Source organism: Anser anser, assembly GCF_964211835.1.
Source record: "Anser anser genome assembly, chromosome: 5".
Classification (NCBI taxonomy): Eukaryota; Metazoa; Chordata; class Aves; order Anseriformes; family Anatidae; genus Anser; species Anser anser.
The window spans coordinates 3,624,268-3,647,541 of record NC_139725.1 but is presented as its reverse complement, the minus strand read 5'-3'; the positions used below and the strand labels follow the sequence as shown (position 1 = coordinate 3,647,541).

Genomic DNA, 23,274 nt, shown 5'->3' with positions numbered 1-23,274 from the left:
TCAATCTGCTGCCCAAAGTGTGAGCTATCAGGGTCAGTGTAATGGTGAAAACCAATGTGATGCAGAACACAGCAGCTCTAATCCAGAGAGCTGATTCCACAGAGCATATCCAGTACCCAAAAATGTTTTTTCACTCTTCGTTCTGAAACCAACTTGACTTTTTCCTAAAGCCAGCACCAGAATGAGTCACCTGAAATTATTTTCAGGCAAGTTTCTGAAGACTGAATTTTAATGTGTCCCCTTCCTATTGACAACATCCCAGGACACCCCAGGGGAGCTTTCTCAGGAAATGCTGGGTGAAAAGTGCAAGAGGCTGAGCTGTGCAGCTTCTCACCTACCCCAGCACAAGTTTGAACATGTTGACAGCAGAGCAGTATGAAGATGTTTTAGTCCCCTAGAAATCTTTTGAATAAACAGGATTGTGTTCTACATCAGAGATTTTCTTTGTAACTTTATTCAATGTTTTCTTGGCTTGCCACTCTTGACAACTCAGCCATAAAACAGCTCTCTGGAATACTCCATTTAAATTAATCAGCTGTCAGCCATTCTCCTTCTAAAACTAATAATAGAAGGTCTGCATGGGCCGGGCCTGTGTGAGACTGAAACATGGGAACATGAATTGTGCAGCTGCAAACGTTTCCATGCTGTTGCAGCTCTCAAATTGCTTTTTGCTTTCTACCAAGGAGGCACAAAAGTGCATTGTATGGAGCACATTTGGTACTGTCAAAATTGTCGAACTGTCCCCAACCTGTCCCTACCATGGTAAATGCTTAGTGATGCCTTTCCACTTCCAAGCATGCTTCAAGGCAGAGGAGGGATGTTCTGGCCATAAACTAGCAGGCTCAGCTGGACCAGGAGCACAGGATAATTTGATGGCTTGTATCCTTTGGATGCCAGCTGCATAAAGGATGCCAAACTGCACTCTTGCCATTGGCAGAAGTTTTAGCCTCTGATTCATCTTCTTGTCATCAAACTACACTGGGGGGTGGAGGGAGGGAACACAACAAAAACAAAACCAAAAAAAACTGTTCAAGCTATGAACTCTGCCTCTGACTGGATGGGGAAATGGGACTCCTTTGAACACCCCTTGCATACGGCAGTTTGGCTCCAAGTAGGCAGAGAGACTTAATACTATGGGGCTGGAACTCAGAATAAGATCTGGCACTGGAGGAAAGCCAGCTGTGCAACACTCCACTAGCTGCTTAGTAGCCTCTGTTGTTGTCACGTGAAACTGAGGAAAACCTGGGAGGTTCTGCTCCAAACGTGCTCAGGATAGGAGCACATTTGAAAAGCCTTCTGAAGGAACAGGAAAAGCACCTGCCTCTCCCAGGTCTGCCAGCAGCTAGTACTATCAGGGGACTTTGCTCTACCAACAGAAGGTTCATTTTCAGCCTGAAAAATTAAAAAAAAAATTAAAAAAAGTGCTTCTCAGGCTTTTAAGAGAAAGAAGTTTAAATCCCAGACCGGAAGCCTTAATTATAATGGATTTGTGTGAAAGTTGCCAGATCTCTCCCTGCTCTGTGATCAGGGCTGTGCCAAGAGTCTGCTTTGTGTCACGCTAGCAACTGTGTTAAGTTCAGAAAAGCAACTAGGTCAAAGATGCAAAGGCAGGACAGAGATCACTGATTAGCACTAATGAGCCCCTGCACTGCAGAGCAGAATGACAGTGCAATCAATTCAAGGTTCTTCCTGCAACTAAAGGTAGCCACACTCATATCTCCAGTGTGTGCTGCTCAGAACAAATCATTTTGCACTTCACATTTTACACCTTCAAAAGTCACTCAGAGTCACCATGGCCAGAAGACAACACACAAGAAGAAAGAACAGGGCGAACTGGTTGTTCACACTGGTAGAACTGAAATTAACTTACAGAAAATGAAGGAAAGATTTGAGCATCCTCATGAGAAGCTCTTCCATATATGCAGCCCTGTTGTTTTCAGTCTACAAATTATGTCTATTGTAAGCATAAGGTTACATAAGGAAAATACTGATCTCATGTTCAAGAATTTAATGGTACATCTGTCCACATCTGTAATAGGTTCTCTGAAGATCATCCAGCCTTCAAACTGTAGAAACAGAGACAACTGTATTGTTTTTACAGTGCCTTAGACTTTCAGAAGAAAAAGTGAAGACTATTTATTTAGAGAATGGAGTAAGAACAGAAACAAGTATTGAATGACAAAGTCAGTAAAGTATGACAAAGTCAGCCCTAGACTTCTAGACAACTTCACTTCATTCACAAATCAGTCTGTTTCCAGCTAATAAAGACAAACATTCACACAGCAATTAACCTGGAACTCACTGCAACTGATAACAGGGAAACATACACATCAGCCTGTGGGGTAGATGGAGCATGAGCAGTTACACAAAAGATGATCTTATGCAAGATAAAACAAGCAATTAAAACTCAATATAAAAATTACTTGTTAGATAATCAAGGAGAGGCAAAAAAAACATTTCTGCCACATCCTTTCACTTTCCCTCTAACTGCAATGAGACAACACAACTAATCCTATCAAAGAACACATCAAGCTCTCTGGAAAACTCTGAGACACTCACTATCCATGGACAGAATGTGGGCATGGAGCCCACAGAGAAAAGTGCATGGGACCAACAAGGAGATCTATGTTGGGACAGCAGTGTTAAACAGCTCTCTTCAAGATGCACAGATGTAGGAGTACGTGTCCACAGGATATGTTACCCAGAGCCACTACTCCTGCACAAACTGCTGTGAGAACTCCACACAAGTTACTGGGTACAGCAGCAGCCTTCTTGAATTGTTTACTCCCTTAATGAATGGAAAAAAATATAGTGTGCCAATGCCTGTGTGCAGCTGGTTACATTTAAGACCAGCCTTAGTAGGTCAGCTAGCAGGTATCTTGTTATGAGTGCAGTTATAAATATATTATGATTGATTAACTTTTAGTTTCCTACTGGTAAGATCTATGTAGTATATTACATATGCAAATTTCATTTGGAACCATTCAGAATGCTAGGACACTTGAAAATTATAATAAATTACTAGGGAAATGATGCCTTGTATCATTTGACAAAGTAACAGGTAAATACTACAACACAGCCACTATGGGAAATGCCACTTGGCCAGAAACACTGCGACAGAACTCACCCGGTTCTCCGCTTTATTGCACCACAGAACAGGCAGACTTCATAAAGCAACTATTGCCTTCAGGATGCCCACTATGCAACATCTGGCAGAGATCTCTCAGGAGTATCAAACTGACTATCTGCAAAACGTAAGCACTTGCAAGCAGTGGTTCAGATTTTGAAAATCATAGCCATGATTTCTGTCTTGGAAATTTCAGGGATGAATAGCATTTTTTTCCACAGATGAGCCTTAAACTTAGGTAATCATCATGGTATTACTTCTTAAGGAGGAAGATTGTTTGAACTAATACATCAGCTCCCCAGATAATTAATTTCTGTTAAAAAACGGCACAAGGATTTATTATTAAAGTCCTCCCAACAATCAAACAGAGGAAAAGTTACTAATTTTTTCAACCGTTGAACCAGACTGTTAATTAATATTCACTAACAGCAGTATTTTATTTACAGAGTCATGCTGGCCAAATCTGATTGAAAAGGGGGACACAAAGTGTTAGACTGTGCTGATTAGTGATGGTTTCACAGAAGACAGCTGTCAGTTCTGTATGTGTGCTGCAGAAAGACTGCCTTACCCGTGGCAGCCTCATGAGTACTCTACTCAGGGATCACAGTGATAACAGTGTTTTCCTATGAAATTCTTCCTGGAATTCTTCCTTGAAGCACATCTGATTCTGCCCTTTAATCAAGGAACAATTTCTACTCACACACACAGACATAGAAATAATAGCCTTGTGTGAGGAGTAGAGGTGGAGAGGTGGATTTGATTTCCTTTCACTGCACTCTTCCCTACCTAGAATGATGATAGCAGAAAGCAGAAATAAGCATCATCATTATCTCCAGTGCATGTTAGCAGCCACACGGAAGCCAGTCAGCATGTCTGGTATTGTTTGTTGGAATACAAAAGACCCTCTGTTTGGAAAGTTCAAGAAAGAAAAGTTAGAGCCTGTGGCCTGGTCCTGTAGTCAAAAGACTAAAACGGAGGCTGAGAAGTTCTCAGGCAGGACCTTTGAAGTTGATGGGAAAACTCCCATGGACTCCAGCATGCTTTGGATCACATCTGAAATGCACAGAAGGGAGCAAAGCAACATAAAAGTAGAAACAAGCATCTGCTGGAGGAGAGTTTTAAACAATGCAGGAGTGACCTAAACTTCTCATCACGATTATCAGTACAGTGTACTTTCTGTGATGTTCAACAAAGTAGAACTGTATCAATTTTCTAAGTCTCTTCATTAAGACACAGTAATTGTACATTAATTATTAAAATGCTATGAATGCCATCCTAATATTGACTGTGGACTATAGCATTTAACAAACATCTCTGATGAAAGGGGAGAAAAAAGCCTCTCTCAATTACTGAATTTTAATTAATTTTTTTTTGCTGTATTTCCCTCCCAACCCCGCCCAAAAAGGCTAGCTTAAAACTATGAAAAACACACTCCAGGACTGAAAGCCTTATTAAGAACAATGCTGCCAGCATCATCTATTCATAAGCAGCAGATTGAGACAGAGCCCAACTCAAAAGAAACTCTTTAGCAGCACATCCTCCAAACAATTGCTAAAGGATCCCAAGCGTGTAGAGGTTCCAAATCCTCTGCTCAATTAAGATGCAATTAATTTTCTCATTAAAGATGTATATAGAAACATCTGGGGGGAAAAAAAAAAAAGTTTCCTGAATTCTGTAACACTTCCACAATTATTTTCTTGCATACAGCAGTAATTGTTGCAGTGTTTTTGGTGTTTTATGGGTCCTAATGACATTTTCAGGGAATTAAATTTTTAGAAACTTTTTTTTGAACACTTCTTGCAGCCTTTGCACAAGATTCAACAAAGAGCCAAAGCATCTTTTTTTTTTCCCCAAAAAAATGCAGGATGTTTCCTCTTTCACTGGCTAATAGAATCCAACTGTTGCTGCATGACATCATTCCCCAGAGCTAGGGAATCCAAGCTAGCATAGACACTCCGGCTGGGAGTAAACACCACAGAGAGGATTAAAAAAAAAAAAGCACTCTAAAATGGGAGGAAATAACATTTAAGAAGCAGTTTTTGTTACCTGAAATTTGGAGCATTCCCCTTTCCACTCCATTCTCAGATTTGTATTTCCCAGACAAAACTCTGTCTTATTATCTGAGGCAACCAGAAAACCAGTCGTTTAGCGTCTAATACCTGCTGTGCTTCCCACAACTCCTTCATATGACCTTTCACAGCACTGATTCCAGCTAAAATGATTGCAGAGAACACAGACTGGCCGGGCCAGTTGTCATGGAGATCTCTCTCTCTTTTTTCATACACACGCACGCGCGCACACACATTTAAACAATTCTGGGAGGCATCCACAAAACAGCATGCCTTTTCATCAGCTAAGTTTTTGAAGCATTCCACCCCTCCTCCAAGCCCTTTCTTGAGTCAGCCCAGGAAGCTGAGCTTTGGTCATGAATCGATTGTTGAAATCAAAGATATTGCCTTTAAAAAGAAAACAATAATACAGAATTAAAAAAAAAAGAAGAAAAAAAAAGAGAGAAAGAAACGAAATGTAACACAGAACTTATACTTTTTTCTCCCAGGAAGGAAAACAGAGATGTTTGCTTGTCAAAGGTCTGAACTAAAAGTGAATCTATTGCGTTCAAACCTGCAGGCTATTTGTCTTTGCGCAACTTGTTATGAATTTGATATCTGAAAGCACTAAGGCTTTGTTGAAACACAATTACGCAGGTTACATGAAATGCTGCTGGCATTGCCTGACTGCTTACCTTGTTGTTCTCCCAGTACCCAGCCAGTGACCTAATTAGCACAGGTATTATTCATTGTGGTCATTCAGGACTTCCTGTATCCTTTCATGTTTCTGTAATTAAGAAGAAATCTTCTGGTCAGGAGCATGCAATGCTTTTTGACAAGGCAAACATAAAGTGATCCCCCAGCTAAACAAGAAAGAACAGATATATTTGGAATTTTTCTCATACTGACTATAAGTTTACATGCCTCTAACCCAAAACTCAGTGTCTCCCAGTTAAAGGAGAAACCTATTTCAATATTTGAGAGTTCAAGAACAGATTAATTTACCATATTCACTGGCTCTATGGTTGAAAAACCAAAGCTAATTCCAAACATAAAGACACACAACATTTTTTCTTGGACAAAAAAAAATAAATTAATTAATCCCCAGCAATGTCATATGGGAAAGCTTGGACTGAGAAGTTGAGAGAAGAAATACTTTTTCTTTCTTTCTTTTTTTTTTTTTTAAGAGCATTAAGAAAATTCAGGAAAGTATTTGGGCTCAGAAGAACAGCACCGTTCCCAAAGTTTTTACACTTTGACCTCTTCAGAGGATTTAACTGGAGTCAGTCATTCAGAGTTTTAAAGTTGCATAAAAGATACTAAAGGGACTGTGTGACTCTGCTTTCTGCAATGAGTAGTATAAGCAGGAGTCCCTCTAGTGGGCATAAAAATATAAAGCTGACAGTGCAGTGCAAAGTAGGAAATCCAATTTATTTTTTCGCTGTCAAGCACGTCACTATGCTGTTATGACATTTCACCCCTGCATTATATATTTAAAATAAAACCAGCATTTGCAACTATTTATGTGTTACTTACCAAACTCAACATACAAAAATGTGTATGTACATTACGTAACCAAAACAGCTAGGTTTACACATGAGGAGATATAAAAAAGTTCCACCATATTTCTATTCAGTTTGTGTTTGTAACTTGATAGCAAAGGTGGGATAAAAAAAGACCATAGACAGTCTGAGATAGCTGAACTGTCTTACGTGAACACTTGTCTCTACACATCACATATTATAAAATATAAGCTACACTGGAGCATAGTGTCGACTATACTTCTGAAAACCCTACATTTTATGAATGACAGAGCTCCCAGTGGACTGTACACCTAAACCACCTCTCTTTCTACCAAAAGCACTACACAAAGGCTACACAAAGCATATTTTACACTGTTATCAAGAACTGCATGAAGACTATTCACAGGTAGATGAACATCAAGTCAACTACTTCAGCTATGAAGAATCCAAAAGACACCAGAATGACATCACATTAAACAGTTTGTCTAGACATGAATGTGGCACATGCTAAGCTTGCAAGTTCATGCTAAGTTCCCTTGACACCACACCAGCAAAGCCCAGCAGAACCATAGGAACCAAATATGAAAAATCAGTACATGTTTTTGTCTTAAAAAGTTCCCTTTGGTATGTGACTGAGTTAAACTCACTGCATGCTGCAAGTGGGCACAGTTTCAGCTGCGTAACTGGGGAAAGGGGGAGGCAGGTAACTCCTCCCAAGAATGGAATGTTTTACCCAGCACCAATGCAAAGGGAGTGCTCAAATACATGAAAGGAATAAATATATATATATATATATATTTTAAGAACAACACTATGAATTGATCAATGGGCAGGTGAAGTGATCAAGTCTTGTCCATCAATCTCAGATTTTCTACAGACCCCATTACTGGTAACGTGGGAGTATATACCAACCATCTGCATCGTGTCCCACTCCAGAGTTTATCACAAGGCTCTGTAGCACTTTATTAGGAGACCACATCTGCATACATGGCAAGTATCTCGGGGGAGCATGCGCTTTAGCATTTATAAACAACTGAAAATGCTCATTGCATTACATATACACTCAGTTACAGTCAACAGCTCCAGACAAAACAAATGAAGTAGTTAAAATATATCATGCATGCACAACTATGCAAGTACAAAGTACAGTAGTAGAACTACAGCCCAAGGTTTGGTCTCAGGCAGGTAACTACAACCAGAGACCCCAGACAAGCACCTTTCTGTTCCAAGCCTCATGAATACACTCCTGATCAACTCCTGGCCAAGAGGCAAAATGTTTTGTTCAGGTTGGCCCATGTAAAACAAGAACCATGTCCATCTTTTTTTTTTCCTTCCCTGGGCTTTTCTATGAACACATCTACACTCCAGAGCAAGAATTAGGGTAAAGACAGAATTTAGGATTATAGACAGAGGACATGACGAACAGCTAATACTAGGTTAATTGCAAAATAAAGAAAGAAATGTCATGGCTACACTGTGATCAGAAAGCATTAGAATGTGTGTCTTCATCCCCTGCGGTAGACAAACAATCCATTACTCACATATGGCTAATATTAAGTTTCTTATTTCCGACACACTTCCCTTTTCTCACCGGTTGGACATGCTCCTTCCTATGCTCTGTGGTCACAGGCACAAGATGCAGAAGCCACGTGACACACACAGGAGCAGACATGCACCAAAAAGGATGAGGGCACAGCTAGAGTCCTCACCAGGGCACACCTGGTGTCTCTGCCCTCGGGATGGGGAATGGAAATATGAGCTGCTCGCTCCACAAGCTGCATGGTCTCAGATTCTTCACTGAATGCTTTTCAAATCACACAGCCATCATTAGCAACAGGAGAGGAAACAAACATCAGATTTGCTTCTAAATGACTCATGACATTTTATTATTTTCATTTGGTAAAAACATAACATCAACTTCAGGATTTAAAAAGATGAAAATAGATACGCTAAAAACTAAGCTGCCCACAACAACAGCATAAATCTGCAGTAGGTGTAAACGGAGATCAATCGCTGAATTCACTTCAGTGAAATATTTCCTTGCACTTTTTTAAAAAAAAACTAAGTTCTACATAAAAATACTTGTGTACAATGATTCATGATTTTTCCACCCTCCTCAGATAGCTTCTTGCCTTTCACAGGGGTCTGCCTCTCCCACTTTCCCACAGAAGATGACCACCTTATTTCTCTTCCTGCTCATGTCGTCTCTACACCACAGTCCCTGACCTTCTTTCTAGTTACCTCAGTGAATACATATCAAATCAGACATAGATAACCTTAAAACACAGCAGCAAAAAGTGAAGCTCGAGTACCCTGTCCCAGCGTGGGGATGCCGTGAAAAGGCAAGTGCCCACAGCTCCTGCTGACCTCACTGGGAGAGGCAGGGAACCAGGTAGCGCTTCCTGATCACCAGGCGGTGACTTGCAAAGGTATGGAAATAAGGGAAAAGGCCCCAGCCAGCTCATAATGTAAAGCATGCACACGCTAGATAAACTGTGTTCTTCACTCTCTGTTTAGAGGCACAGTGCTCACTACTTTGGCATAAGACACCCAGTGACTCCTATGTGGGACAAGAGGATGATATCCAGTGCAGCAGCTGCCATACTCTTTGGAGCAGTCCCACAAGGTGAGTTCTCCTACGATTTAAGTCTGCAGCATTGGCCTTTATCTTTCAACATTACACACAACAGCACAGCAACAAGGCAAATGCCACAAAATGGCACATCCAACCTCCCATTGGGGGTCTCTGCTTTGTTGGCATGAATAAAGCTTCCCCTGACTTCAGTTACATGTTAACTTCAAACTTCACTAAATCATGCTTTGCTGGAATTGTGGTATCACAGTAAGTAGTATAAAAATATGTCACGGTCCAGCAAACAATAAAGGAGTTGACCCAACATATGAGGCCCCCTGGTTTCAGTGGGACTGCACAGGCACAGGCCTAAGATCAGTCAGCTATGAACTTGTTTTCTTCCCCCGTTTCAGCATCAGAATCATCACTCATAGCATTTCCACCACTCTCTCTTCAAGCAGAATTAAAAATTTCCATGATTTCTTCAACAGCCCAACAAGGATCATGTTTGAAGCACTGTACTGATTTCACTAACACAGAAAAAAAGTACACACGCATATATACATATATATATACACATGCACACACTGTATGTATATAGGAAACAACTAATCACAGCTGAGCACACTTTGGGATGTTGCCAACCCCTTCATGGCTCTATATCCCAAGTCAGTTTGGTCTCTTTTTGCAGGTGAAGGCCTGCCATATTTGGGTCTGACTTGGACCTCTCAACTGGGTGCAAGGTAAAAATTTGCCAAAGTTGCTGAGTGATTCAGTGAAATTAAGAGGATATCTGTACCTGGGAGGTCGTGACAAGAACCTGACACACTTTCAACTCCTGTGTGAACACTCATTCAGAAATAAAGTAGATTTACATTGTGACTATTATTGTTTTAGGCCTTGGTTCAGCAAAGCACTTAAACATTGACTTCAAAAGAACTTAAAAATATGCCAAACATGTGCTACAATATTTTACCAAAGTGGTTCTTTAGTAATATATTTTAGAAAAGACAGACGGAAATAGATTTTATTTGGCAATTAAAGCTTTAAAATGCTATTTGATGATATAACCGGGACACACTCCCCATGCTAAACATACTAATGAGGCTGAAAAACTGCTGAGCAATAAGCTGAATAATTCCTTAATAAAACAACTTTAAATCTGAACAATGCAGAACCAACTCATGTAAATGCCTGGTCTGAGAATTATCCATACCTACAACCTGATTCATGACAGGAGACACATATTACAGCTCACCCTGCTAGGAAAGCAGTGCAAAGCCAAACCAGCCATACGAACTGGCGCCAGGCCCAGGCAGCCAATTCAGCCAGCCCTCAACATCCCAGTGCTGCAAACTGTTTCAGGTGGCACCAGGCCAAGCCATAGGGATAACCAAAAGCTGGGAAGCTCATGTTAAAGAAGTTCTTCTACTCCTTAATTCTTCAGAGCCAGCCCTGTCTCCAACCCACCTGCATGCCCGCCAACACCCTTCCTGTGCGAGTCTGTGCTGCATCCCAGGCATGCCCGAAAAGGTACAGCAGAAAGCAGTGGGACCACAACTGGTGGAGGGGAGAAGCTCCTGAAGGGACGCTTTGTTCTGTCTGGACAAAAGGAGACAACTTCGCTCTTTGTAGGTGTTAGCTTCTTCCTATACCACTTTTTACTGCATATATTTCCCTACCAAGCGTACATTTGTGTCCCAAGAACAGGGACAAATGAGACAAGCAGGCTTCCTCTGGGAAGCGATGCCAGCAGAGATGTCAATGAGTTGCTTGAAATTCCACAGGAATTCTGGTTTAACCCTACATGAATGCAAGATATCTCAGTTTGTCTTAGTTCACTGCTCTTTCTTTTAAGTAAAAGCCAAAGGACAAGTTTCTGTTGTCCTTGTTCACAACGCACATCCTGCAACACAACATGCTACACATGGGACTAGAGGGCAATTGAAAAAACAGATCCCCTCACACCTGGAATTGCAATGCAAGCAGGACTCACATGAATACAACTCTGGTAGCACCGAATCTTGTGTACAGCTGAACAAGTGCTGCAAAACTCTGATTTAACGCAAAGAGGCAGAATCCTTCTCAGAGCACATAAATGATGGGAAAAGACAGACCCTTTAAGCTAAATCTCCACCTTTCAAACTGGTGTCAGGTAGCCCTTCCTGTACGAAATGACTTTCACTTGGGTCATGGGACAAAGATGCTGTTGGGAACAATTTCTGTTGCACTTATAAAGGGAAGAGCATCTCTTAGCCAGGAAAGCAAGGAACACAACGACAAATACATTCAATAATGCAGTGCTGGTTCTTAAGCAGAACATGCATGCTGGTTGGGGTGATTTTTTGTATGGTTTTCCACCCTGTACAAAAGAGCTCTTAATTTAAACACAAAATGGGAAATCAGAGGGCCTAAGCCTGAGCATCCACTATGATATCACCTTGTTTACATGAGAAAAAACACAACCAATAGCTCTGTGCTCTCTTTTAACTTCTAAATAAAGAAATAAATAGATAAAAAAACAGCAACATGTTTTGTGATTCCTTTTGATCGCCAGCTATAGAAGTTCACAGGAAGTTTATGCAACCCGCTCTGACTGGATAGATCTTATCTTCCAAATCCTATTAGCCAAGAGAAAAAGAAAATGTCAGCCTGACGTTCGTTTGGACACAAAGCAATGACTTATCTGTGGGATAACTTCTGCAGTTGGCCTCCTTTATTTCAGTCATGACTTGAACCTTCAAGTTGGCCTGGAGATGCTGTGAAGTGCTGGTAACATGCTGAGGGTGCCTATGAGTGCTGCTTAGCATCTATGGGGAGGAAGGGTACTGGGAGCACCAGCCCAGTGCTCCCCCAAATCACCTACACCCCGCAGAAACCAAAGCCAGAAACAGCATCTGTTTTCTTAGGCATATAATGAGTTTGCCTTCCATGATCATAACAGCAGGCAGATTTTTCAAGCCACAGACAATAAAGTTATTTTCTTCTCTATTTTGGATAGAGCAGATAAACAAAATATTACTTTGAATATACACAGCTCCTTTCGTTCTTTCATTCATGACCCTCCGTGTGCTTTACAGATCTGGGTAAATGCCACTGCTGTCTGGCTGCCTGGAACAAAGGCGTTAAGCGGATTTGTGCACGAGGCTGCACATCGCTCCCCTCAGAAACAGCGCACAGCTGAGCTCTGCCTGCGAGGCTCTGCTGCCTCCCGTGAGGTTGTGTTTAGGCCCTGCAAGGCAGTAAGGGCCAGCCCAGCTCCAAGGGACACTGGAACTTCTTTTGTTCCTAGAAAACTATTTGGAAACTGCTGAAGTTAAGCTTGCCTTCTAGCTGGCTTCCAGTGCCACAGAGGAAATGAAAATCAGTGACAGCAGAGTGGCTAGGACAAGCTTGTGCAAAACAAAAGTCATCTAAAACCAGACTGTGCAGACAGTTCAAAAACATTTGGTGAACTTCAGTGAGATTTCTGAGTACCTTAGTGCTTCTTGGGTTTAGCAACGAAGCGTAGTATGGAGATGGCCAAATGAGCCATAGCCACAGAACTCAAAACTGAAAGCAGCACAACCCCAACAGCACAGGGCTTGAGCTATCACAGCCACATTTTTTCAGGAAAGAAGCCGTGTCTCCACACAGTGCCCCCTGCGCCGTGCGGCTCTGCAGACCTCTTGGAGTCAGCCCTAGGGCTCTGTGTGCCAAGCTCCATTGTGCAGCACAGACATCCCCTGAGCAACACACTGCAGACCACAGAGGAAGCATGTCCCAGCGCTGGGAATTCAGCTCCAAGTGCCTGAGTTCCAGATGAATGCCTTAAAAGCAAGGTCATTCTTCCCCCTCTGGCTCTGTGCACTTTTCCAAAAAGAGGTGGGGAAAGCCTCTGAAGACAGCCCCACATCCATGAAAGGTCTCTCCTGAAACCCTGGTTCAGTCTGCTGGGGAATCACACACCTACCAGTCTCCTCTTCCTCACTAAGAGTAGAAGTCATTATTTAAGGAAAAAAATATATATTAAAAGTAGTCATTTTACTTTATTTTCATCAAAACTGATGGTTCAGAGATAACGTTGCCTCTTGCCACTAAAAAGCATAATTTCTTCTTTTAATTACAGTATCTCCCATTTTAGAGACAAAAGAAAAGCAAGAATCAATGTTGTGTGTGGCTTGTTTTTTTTTTTTTAACATCTAACTGAAAAGGGTGGAACTTGGGAAAGTACCAGTACTTTTCTTCCAAGTCTGGGAAAACTATACAGCTTATACAGGCCAGGACACCGTTATGGATATTTTTTGTTTAAAACACTGGATAAGGTCCATGTAGTCACATGATGTTCCCCATTGCTACGTACATTGCTTTAAGGGGACAGACAGCTCCCAGGAACTGCTGCTGCTTGCTGTGGAATGCTGAAACCCTACAACACCAGCTGAGCGGTGGCCATTCAGTGGGCAAAGACTGTGCATCAGAAAGTTTGCGAAAGATCTTGCTGCCCGTGAAGGAGTGCTAGTAAAAACCCTGTTCCTGTCCAGATTTCTGGCGCAGCCCTGGCCTGTAATGCCACGAGCACTGAGCACCACACCAACATCCCCATCTAAATGCAGGGCCAAACACCTAAAGGCATTGACCATGACCAATTAACAGCTGAGACTGAGACATGTAACTTACGGCTGCTAGCCTCGCAGCTGGGTGTGTGCATGCTCATTGCAAACACAGGTTAGTGCCCATGATGCTGGAAGCAGCCTATGGAAAATCTGAACCGTAAGATTCAAACCATTAAGAGAGTGCATTGCAGCTTGCTTCAGGGTAAATTCCCCATTCAAGAACAGACATGCTGATTACAACTTCAGTTTTCTAATTTCCTCATGTGTGAAAGTCTCATCGGTAAATATGAGAGCCATGTGCTTCCTGGAAGCACAAAGCAATGCTCTCCATTTGCCAGAAAGATCTGAAAGGGCCTTTTTGCACATATATATATGGGTGAAATCCACGCTGTGAAGGAAACAGAGAAGGGACCCAACAAGGAGTCAGAAGAATCAAATGCTGTTCTTGATTTTGACCCCATCCAGTTATATGACTTTGGACAATGTCGTTTATGTAATAACGCAATAGTTCTTTGGCTTTCTGAACCTCCGGCAACTCAGAAGCAAGCGTTACTGGAGCAACACAGTAAACTACAGTCTCACCACAAACTTCAAACAATATACATTGTTCTTCACATTTTACAATTCCATACATAAATCAACCTCCAAGAAACTGTTTCCAGTTTCTTAACCTGTTCCACACCTATGCATTTTTGATACTCCCTTCAGCCTGAAAAAGGCCAAACACGTAGAACCTTTCTTTGTCATCCCTACCACTGAAATCAGAAACTTTCCTCACAATTTACATGGTCCCGGAACACAACAGAAGTGAATGTATTCCTGAGGGAATGAAAGATTTAGACCATGTTTTCTCCTGCCTATGCATGAAATTAAATCACAAGTTTGCACCATTTTTCTTAGACAAAGATTTCATATTTGATCACTCTCTCAAATATTAGTTACGCTGCAAGATTAAAAAAAAAAATGTACTGTAGGCCATTTTAAATATCTCCTCCATCCAGCTGCATTCAGAATAAGCTGTACCGCATCTATCTTACAAGCACCTCCACAGTGGTTGAAAACTTCCTACCCAGACTGGTGTTTTATCACCAATTTCATCTCTGATTTACCATGGTGTGACCTGGAGCAAATAGCAGCAATTCTAGTACCTCACCTCCTTTACAGGGGCTCCCAAGTGTAGCTAACATGGCTTGCAAACAAACTGTGAAATGTTCAAAGCAGGATCTTGCATTCCCAGTTCCTAGACATCCAATGACACTCATGGAAAGCCAGCAAAATAACAAGGTGGAAATGAAGATGTTTCTAAAACACAATGCCATTTTACATCCATTTGGAATGGTATTTAAAATACTTTAGGAAATGTAACCCTCTCCTGCAATTTAGCATGAGCCACGGGTACCTGAATCTGTTTTCTGTCTCAGTTTTCTCATCTCTGAAGACCTGGTAATAAATGAAGTTTATTAGAAATACTGTTAGTATAAATGTATTAAACTTCATAAGGTGGCCTAAGATTGTTGGAAGGAAAGCATTGCTGTATTAAGAAAGAGGCTGACTACACCCCCTTTTAATTTAACCACTTTCCCACTACTAACTCCATTTAGGAGGCTGTATTAATACAATCCTCAAATATGTTCACTATACAACTATAAAATCACAAGCTGGGCTAGGGAATGGAAAAGAAATGTCATGCACAGCCAGAGAATGAAAGTCAGCTGCCTGAACACTATCTCCTGGATAAAAGAGCAAGCCCATTAACACGAGAGGGTGATAACCACCCCCCACTCCCATATGCAGCACAGCACCTCTGAAAGCAAAAACAACAACAGCAGGCATTTGAGATGGAGAATGGAGCAGACTGATATGACTCATATGCTGTACGTCTAGTCAGTGAAAAATCTGGCAGAAGCGTTCTGTTTGACTATGTCTGTACATTCCCAAGAGATTTATAGCTGCTTATTAAATCATCTGTTCCTGTTAAAACCAAAGAAACTGTATATGTTTCACTGGATTTTACATCTGGTAGAAAGACCTATTAACCATTAATACAGAGTAGAGGCTTTTCTATTGGATGAGCCATTCGAAAGATTTTAAGACCTTATTACAGGAAGTAAAATCTACCAAGGGATGGGCTGCAGGAGGGGGTCTGAAACCTGCTGCATCAGTGGATGGGTCTCCTTTACTCGCATCTCTGTTCTGCCTCATTCTTCAAAATCAGGGGGGTCTTTTGAATGAAAAGTAGTTTCTAATGAGGAAAGAAAAGAAAACAAGTACTTTCTACAGAGAAAGCAGTCATGTCTTGAAGAAAACACCCAGCTTGAGACAGGGTTTGTGGAGTAGTTTCACAGAGCACAGTGATGCACACACACTGTTGTGGGGCATCTGTCAAACTGCAAGGAGAGGACAGTGGTATCAACCAACTAACCGTTCTTCACACTAAGCTCAGGAGCTGGAGGGAAAACACCTCTAGCCCTGAAGTTTCACCTTAAAACCCAGTGAAAGAGGTCAATTTCAATCCACTCTGTTAAGCTAAAGCAAGCTGTTTGTTATCTCAAAGTGCTCTGCAGAACATCTCCACCCCTACCTTCACACACATTCTCCATTGAAAAAAACCTGCACAAACAACACACTTTCCTTCTCCCTTCCACAGTTCTTACTTTTTTTTGTTCATTTTTCACCCTTGGGCACATCCACAGCTTTGCTGTCTGAGATAGCCATCTCTTAACAGTAGTGTATAAAGATATTATTAAATAGGAGCTGTTTTCTGAGGTGTACGTTTGCTGAACATTTGGAATGCCTAGAAGGTAGGAAAATTCTACACATTTTATATTAACCCCTTAAAAATAAACAAAAACCTAGGCACATTTGCTAAGCATCTGAGAATGCAGAAATACTGCTTCAGTGCTGAGACTGTAACAGGGACATACTTTAAAAACGTCCTTCTGGCTCCAACAAATGGTGCATCTAGCTCAAACTCTGCCTTCAAATGCTAGTCAGGGCAAGTCCATGAACCCAGCAGCTTTCTGTCCATTTTCTTTTGTCCATTTGAGACTGCAGGCTGTGGGTAAGCAGAGCTGAAAAGCAGCAAGATTTGCAAAATTTTGCTAACAGTGCATTTGTTACTCTCGCTGTACAAATGAAATGTTATTAAGTCTGTAAAGTGAAACACGACAGAAAGCCATGTCTGAACTCTCATACTTAGCATAAAAATCAGCAGCTTGGGAGTTTTGCAGCACAATAATAAAATCAAGACCCATACCAGCTCACGCACAGAGAATGCCCAAAGCCCACAAGCGAGGGAGCTGCGCACCACCACCGTTGCCTGTGGGTGCAGCTGTGGCAGATTTGCCAGCATACACTGGATTGGGGGACACAAAACGATGGGTTTTCAGCACATTTCTCCTTCATGTTTTTGAACTGCTGCCTTGTAAAAGTCAGTTTGCTAAAAAACATGACAAGATAATGGTAGGTCCTGCTGAATCTGCACAGCCTATACTATGCCAAACTGATTTCTGCAGTAAATCATGTGCACTCTCAAAACACAAAGGCAGGGCTGTACAACTCTGGGAATGGGTTTATACCATACATTTATTTTTGTCCAAAATGACAAAAAGTCTGTCTGCCCTTGTTTTTTCTCTTTCTTATCTCTCTGTCAAACTGTCTTCAGTTTAGCACACTGAATCAATGAGGGAGGAACAAACATGCCTGGTAAACTTGAAATCCCAGGACTCTGTGTGGAAGCCTGAGTCAGCACAGATACTCTTGCTAGTAGCCGCATGGACCCCAACTATCACCAGCTTCCTGCCTGTCACAGTAACTGACCCTCTGGGGTATCAGTTGGTCATTGGCAAATTAAGGCTGATTTAGTATTTTTTCTCTTTAAAAAGAAAACACACACACACACACTATAAAACAACATTGTGCATGGGAGAAAAACAAGCAAACACTGAATTATGTCAATATCTATAATGGGTACAACAATACCACGGCTCAGCCCATTCAGGGTGAGACATGATGACTAAGGCAAACCACCCCTGCAGCACACTGCCCAGCAAGCTTTGGGCTAGTCATACATTACAAGTCTCAGATGGTAGTGATGGAAAATCAAGGGTGTCATTTGACCCTGAATAATCTTCTCCATATCTTTTGATTTGGTTCTCCTTCCTTAACGGGAAGGCAGTTAATTAGCTTAACTTAACTTTCTTGCTCTGTTTCAACTTTGCCCTCTGCCACACACGCATTCACGCTGTAATGCACAATCAGTGAACTTCAAGCGTACATGAACCGGGGCCAACTCATTCCCCACCAACACCACAGTATCAGTGGATGCGTCACCCCCACTCTCACCCTCAGACACACATCCCCAGTGATCCAGCCACGTAAAAAGTGTTTTCATAGCATTGCAAAAGAGAGTTTTCCACTGCTAGGGAGGAGGATTGATCACTACTTCATAAGCACAGAAAGCACACAAATAGTACTGTCCCCTCTCACTGGAGAAAACACCATATGAGAAGAGTCATGAGAACTACTGCAGCCTTCCAGACCAGCGTGAAACCTGAGTCAGCCCTTAAGCAAGCTGCTGAAATCAATGCTTAGCTTTCAAGCACACGGTCAAATATTTGGCTGAGCTGGGACCATTTTCAAGTGTGGGATGCAGAATCCCACTCAATGGCTGCTCCAATGAGAGGCTAGAGAAGTGCTCCTGATATATAATAATGCAGTAATTTATGGGGGCACATTCTCCCTTAACCAGAACCTCAGACTCATCTGTTCTCCACAAGCAGTTGTTTCATAAGGATTGCTGCTGTGCCCCACATCTGCAAACACTGCAAACAGCTGCCAGCCACAATAGGAAATGGTTTACACTGATTGAGTATATTTCTGAAACCCCACCAATTCTGCTCCACAAGATGAAAAAAATACACCAGTAATAAGAAAACCCAAGAGAATTTGATCATCTTCATTCTGCGCCTTTGCTGAGAAGTAAGGATCTTTGTTTTCTCTTTCAGACCATCCTGTTATACATGCAGGGAATTACAGACCTAACCAATTCTATAAATAGTTCTGCCCTGAACCTCACGGTTTAAGTTTAGGTTGAAAGATCATTCACATGTGAAGCATGACTCTTAGGTGGCAAAGTAAAGCCATTCTGATTCCCAACAATTTTATGTTTAGCTTGTTTTAACTGTACCAATCTGCTGCCTCATAAGCCCTTGCTCCTCAAAGTCACTGAGCAGTAGATGTCAGAAGAAAGAAATCCTGGAACCCTTCATTAGAAAGAAAGGTCACCTACATGCAAGCACAGAGCTGAGGGCCAGGCACTCCCACCCCCTTGGCACCCAGCTCACACTGCTCACCTGTGAGCACCCATCACATCCATACAGCTGCAGCCCGTTGCCCGCTGGTGAGTGTGTGGGCAGGACAAGCCTTCTAAACCCTAAATTTAAGCACTAATATGGTACTGCTAACCTACCCAAAGTTACATCAAACTCTCAATGCCATGGTACAGGATTATAATACTTACTAATGAGTCAGATTATCTCCTGTAGAGGACTTATGGTCTCCTGATGCCCACACAGCTGTAACTACTACCTGCAGACTAAGACCACTGATGAAAAAACTAATTGCCTGTAGAAGATTTTTTCAAACAAAACATATATAAGGCAAAACGACATTAATCTTCTAACCTGAAGGTAATGCAAGGTAAACTGTGTTAGATGTCTGCAAAGGCACTGCAACTACCAAACAGAGGCAGCTTCAGTAAGTAGGTGGTAGCAAGTTTTGAAGTTACAGGTCATGCCTACAATTAGCCAAGGCTTCAGATGCTGAAGTACCTGTTTGAACCTGCCAACTAGTTGCTGGAATGACTGATAAAAAAACTCTATCCACAGACACTTGAAGACAGAAGATTGTTCCTGTCATTAATGAGTCCACAAAAATGCCAACATCATACCAGCGGCTGGGCTCCAAGGCTGACCCACAGAGCATTCAGCCATGGAAATATAAACACAGCACACTGGTAACCTGCCCTGTTTTAAAGCTGTGATGACACAGTCAAATAACAGGCTGTTGGAAAACCACCACCAGAGTGACCAACTACACCCCTCTCATTTGGTTATTACTGATGCAAAGACCTTCTTCCTGCATGCCTTATTGTCTGAATCCACATGCAACTTCCTATGAACTTCATATCCTGGAAGGCTTGTTTTTTTTGGAGCGGTTTTGTTGTTAGGTGTTTGTTTGTTTTGTCTTTTTTTTTTTTTTTTGTAACAGTTCAGTGCTTTCAACTCCAGCTTGCGTTCTACCAAATAAAACTGGGTAGCCATTGAAAGGCACCAAGGAACAATCAAATCTTACAGAGTCAGAAAATGAAACCTCATAACACTTTGCTCCCAGTTAAAAACTTTGAAAGCAAATTGGTCTAGCCTCATGTGGGTAACTGGCATTAAAAAAAAAATAAAAATAGAAAAAAAAAATAAAGAGCACTCTATGCACAATCATATCTGACTTCCCGCAAAGCTCGGCTTTGCAGGAATTGCAGGCTCAGAGAGCCTGGGCAGCCAACAGCCCTGATCAAATGCCCCTGCTCACCTTCATCACAGACCTCACAGCGCTTACTGGAACAGGAGCAAAGTGGATAGCATGATCAGAAAAGATACATTACACTGAGGCAGGAAAACACTTCCAGCCTGTGAGCTAACGCCTCATTTTAAATGGAAGACAACACCAGTAAGAAATTCTCTCTGAAAAGTTATTCCTTTCCTCCTCTTTTTTCTTCCTTCCTTCTAGTAAAAGTATGCTTTAGACAAATTGTGTACAGTATGTGCATTCTTCCTGCATGGAAATCTTTGCCTGTTATTAAAATCAAATGCAAGACAAACAACAAAAAAATCCACTTTTGATGGGTCTGCTTGTCATGCCAAGGCCCCCAGCTTCCATTCTCAGGGATTTACTGAAATATTTGTTTAGTTACACAGAAATGGAATTCTGGACTACCAGCTTCTCCCCTGGCAGGATCTTTGGCCTTGCTAGGGGTTGGTAGCAATATCAAATATATTTCCAGTGACATCAATAGGAAAGTAACTATGCAGTAAATAGTAAGTTATTCAAAGCTATGAGTTCGACTGTCCCTTGAAGCTACTCATCTGTGTTAAGGACAATGAAAGATATCACCCCCCCAGGATACAAGGCGCTGGATCCCTTCCATTCAGGAAATGTCATTTCTTCAACACTCTGCATAGATGCAGATACTCTCCTGTAGTGCCCATCGACAGCTGGAAGAAAGGCTGAGGCACACTTATCTCCTTCTTTCCCTACAACACGCTAGAAAGTAGACAATGAGAATAAAAAGAATTTTGTACTATTAGGCTTAAGTATTTCCATGCCTTGAGACAACTTCTTGAGAAACTTTTTTGAGAAAATTACCTAAGCAAATAAAAAAAAAAAAATAGGTACAGGTAAATGTTGATCTCCTCCTACTAGCATTGTACATTTCAAGCCTTTGGGACACATGTTTCCAAGTTTTTCCTTGTAGGTATAAAAGATAGAAAGGGTCAAGATTTTCTAATAATCATTGAACTACAGGAACCTGGGCCTTGAAAGAGGAAAGAAAAAAAAATCACATTAAAAAAAAAAAACACAATAAAATTGGTGGAGTTGGCAAGAGTTAAGAAGGAATTTTTTTTTTTCCTTTCACATCTATCACCTGCCATCTCCCAAACAACCATACTATGTAAGAGCGCACTGTGACAGAACAATCCTCGCTCGAACTTTAAATGTTCTTAGCCACTGTAATTATATACAGAGCAATCATGAACTGCTTCACTTGCCAGCTAAATACAACAGCATGTGGACCACAACATGGCAGCCCTTAAAGGATGCATAAAGATGAAGAAGAGTGAAAAAATAAATCAGCCAGGCTGGTATTTGAATACTGAAAGGCCAGACCAGCACATTCCAACCCCAGTGTCCGCATTGCTATATTTAATGACAAAAATGAGAGACTTTTGATAACCATGTGTAGTTTCAATGACAGCTTTCTCTTCCTGACTGAAAGCTGACAACTGCTTCTTGCAGGCTGCTGCCACCATTCTGGGGGCCTGATGCAGCCACAGTCTGCCAGTGGAAGCAGGCATTCAGGATGCGACAAACCCCATGTTCTGCAGAGACCCCACATCCAACCTGCTGAGGGTTAGCTCTTCCCCACCCCACACCTCCTGGGTTTGAGAAACCACAGGAATCCATACCCTAGAAATGGTACTACTGGAGATGAAAATCAAGAACTTAGAATGGATCCACCACCCCAGTGCATAAGGTTTCACACCATCAAACCTTACTGGTATCTTCCTGTAGCAAATATCAACATATTCATCTACAGTAACCTTGATAGGTTACGGTTTTTGAGAACATCAACTTTCCATTCACTAGTTCTACCCATAGCCCACTCCACAGTCATTCCTGCAATTATTGTTTCCAAATAAATCATTATGTGCTGCTTATACTTCAGCTTCACTTCCCCTAAATATCCCTCTTGACTGCAAAAATGCATGCAACCAAAAGATCTTTCTTCCAGATTAAACTGCAAGCAAGCAAGCTGCTCTATGCTCCTGAACTACACAATCTGGTCAGCACTCTTAAAAATAGCCACACAGAACCCCCAGAGGTGGTACCTTCAGCCCAGCCCCAGGGAACATCCGTGTACATCTCACGATCCTGAGGGACCAGGGCACATCTGATGTTCCCTTCTCTGGAGAGGCCCCACACTACAGATGGTGGCTATGTGAAAGTACGCTGCTGAGGCACACATCAGCCTATGAATATTTCTTTTTGGATATATAGCTCCCTTTGAATTCTCTCATAATTGCACCAGCCTTGTGCACACATGTTCCTTGCCTGAACCGTGGGTGGGAGATGCATCTGGTGCCTGCTCTATGCAAGCCATATAAGGCTGAATTCTCCAGACCACTGAAGACAAATGCGGGCCTTTCCACGGGCTTCTCCAAGAGTGGGACCAGACCCATGTTCCTCCATTGTCAAGAGCATCAGGACCATGCTGAATATTTCCAGTCAAACACAGTCAGCCAGGCTAATGCTGCAAGCCTAGGAGAGGAACCTGCTCAGCAGGGATTTTCCACAAGCTTGCAAGGCAGACCTCACTCACTGTACTCAGCACCCATTTTATTCTGATCGACTTGAGAACAATTTAGACAGAAACTGGCCATGAGTAATCCTAGGCTGGAAATTAGAAGAATATTTCTAACTGGCAATACTAGCAAAATACTCGAACTGCTTTCCAACAAGCAGAACTACAGGGTCAACACAGTACCTGCTGTGTCATTTGTAAGGGATACGTCCACCTCCCAATAGCAAGGCATTGGCCCTAATGGCCCAAGAGGACCCTCCTAGGGTTGCCAAC

At 41.9% G+C, this 23,274-nt stretch overlaps 1 protein-coding gene across 10 annotated transcripts in view; it reads right to left on the bottom strand.

The window, feature by feature from the left end:
- The window catches only part of DENND2B (DENN domain containing 2B), a 171,440-nt gene that overhangs the window by 123,613 nt on the left and 24,553 nt on the right, over positions 1–23,274 (bottom strand). For 6 of the 10 annotated variants that reach the window (XM_083838168.1, XM_083838169.1, XM_083838167.1 and 3 more), the window contains one exon: positions 5,871–5,962. The exons of 2 other annotated variants lie outside the window; for them this stretch is intronic. The gene's annotated coding sequence lies outside the window, so the exon portion shown is untranslated. Of the gene's footprint in view, positions 1–5,173; positions 5,813–5,870; positions 5,963–23,274 lie in introns of those variants that run through there. 2 more of the 10 variants (XM_083838170.1, XM_083838164.1) reach the window with 2 other exon arrangements.